A 2,349-nucleotide genomic window follows, 5' to 3' on the forward strand; every position below is an offset into this window, starting at 1 on the left:
GTCAAATAGAAGCAAGATATTCCACCCTTTGAGTGGGAGTGGGAACATTATCCTCTAGATGAGTACAACTCTCCCTGAACCTATTTTGATAATATTGGGAAAGTTGAGAGTTTGGCTGACAAAGAATTCCATCATGAGGAAGCCATTGAAGACCACTAGATGATCGCAACAAATGACTAATATCTGTATTAGGGACTATTGTAGGATGACTTTGTATTTGGTGGAGAAGGCCCTCAAAATAAGCATTCTGAAGGAAATAAGACAAAAAGATTCCAGGGAGTTGCTGGACCCCCTGTTCAACTTAGACAAAATCAGAGAGAGACCCATCATGAATGTCGAAGTTGACAGGGAGGAGGGTGATGATATTAATCATCGGGCAAAGCATGTCATTAGACTAACAAAGGAGTAGATCAAGAAGCCTTTTTGACTTGATCCAATACTTGTTACCATGATATTTCACACGCAAGCCCACCTAGAGAAAAGTAGAGGGAAGAAAGTTATAATTCCTACCTTTGCAGCCCATGTAGGGCCCATTTGCCATTGCACCAAAAGCCATGACTGTTAGTGAACATGGAACACCACATAATTAACCACCTGTGGGCAGGGGAGTGCGTCGCATCACCCAACAATCTCTCCCTCGATGTGCATACCAGGCGCTTACGCGGGTCAGGAAGGCACCGGGAAGATTTGAACCCATGACTAGGCCAAAACTAGGCTCTGATACCAATTGTAGGGCCCATTTGCCGTTGCACCAAAAGCCATGACTGTTAGTGAACATGGAACACCACATAATTAACCACCTGTGGGCAGGGGAGCGCATCGCATCACCCAACAACCCAGTCTCCCATTAGGCTAGAAATAGTTTACCAACTTGACTGCCTAGTTGGATACTATCACCCTCCGGAGAGGAAAGGGAAGAAAAAGAGAAAAAGGAGCTCTTCTCGAAGGGTGGAAACAAGAGAAGCTAAATTGCAAGCACCTCCCCAATAGAAAAAAGAAAGCATACAAGGGTCAAAGGATACTGGAGCTCCTCAAGTCCAAGATGACCCTCAATTGCCTCCCTTTGTGCCTAGTTAATTAGAAGAGAGAGAGTTAGTAGGTTTTCATTCCTCCTCCAAAAAAAGAGCCAACATCCCCTTCTGCCTCTACAAAAAAAAAAGGATTAAAATCTGAATGAAGAAGAGGCAAAGGGTGACTAAAAGAATGGTGCCTTTCCCATCTATTTTTGAAACCATTCCAGAGGGAGAAGAGGAAGATGAAGAGGAATAGGTGCCCTTATAGAGAAGAACTTGTCTAGCTAGAGCCACAGAGAAAGAAAGGAGAAGGAGTACTACAGTGACATCACCATCCACCCAAGCAGGACCCTTGGAAGTCTCTTCTTTGGAAGATGAGGTACAATAGTGGGTGGATGAGTAGAGCAAAGAGGGAGATGACATTTTCAAAATATTAGATTTTGATTTTATGCCCATAGGAATAGAATTAGTTGGGGATAAGATAAGGGATACCCCTAGAGGTGAACCTCAACAAGAAGACTAGACATAGATGCCGCTAGATTCATAGGGTCCCAATCTTACTCCTCCATCTCCACCACAAGTTATGGTGGTAGATAAATGCTTAGTTACTCCTTTGCCAAATAGTTAAGAAGAAGAATAGGTTTAGAAAGAACCTTCACAAGAGGAGCAACCACAACAAATGGTGACTGATTAAGTGTCGAAGGAGGGACAAATGGTAGAATATTCTCAACCACCTACCCAAGACACTAAGGTGCAAACTACAAGGTTTATTGATATAGAGGCCATAGAAGAAGAGCCCTCACAAAGGGAAAGTACTTTGAGGAGGTGCAATAAGGGTAAGGAGGTAGCAGAACATACTCCTTCATCCTCGAGAGGTAGGTCTTTAGCTGAGCGCATCCTAAGATTGCTCTAGAAAGAAATAATGAGGAGCATCAAACCTCAATTCTGTGCTGATGAGGAAGAAAGTTTTGAGACTACTAAAATTTTGAACAAGCCTGAGTCTCTATTACATGAGACAAGATCATTAGCATTTGTCAACAATACACGAGACTAGGATTTTTTTGCTCAAGTGGCCATCCCTTACAAATTTTGAAAGCCTCAGTCCTCAAGACTATCAAATCAAAGAGATCATGCTTGGGAGGCCCACATGGGATACAACTTGAGTGATGGTGACCATGGGGATCAAGGAAGCTTTTAGGAGCATGGAGCAAGAAGAGGTCAAACTCTGAACACTTCGAAGGCAAAATGAGATCCTAAAGGGATATTTAGCCAAAGTGGTTGGTCCTCTAGATCTTGAGCATCCCAAGGAGACTTTGAACATTGTACTTAGAGAAGG

Source organism: Cupressus sempervirens, chromosome 4, assembly GCF_028749045.1.
Source record: "Cupressus sempervirens isolate cs-2001-9-10 chromosome 4, ASM2874904v1, whole genome shotgun sequence".
Lineage (NCBI taxonomy): Eukaryota > Viridiplantae > Streptophyta > Pinopsida > Cupressales > Cupressaceae > Cupressus > Cupressus sempervirens.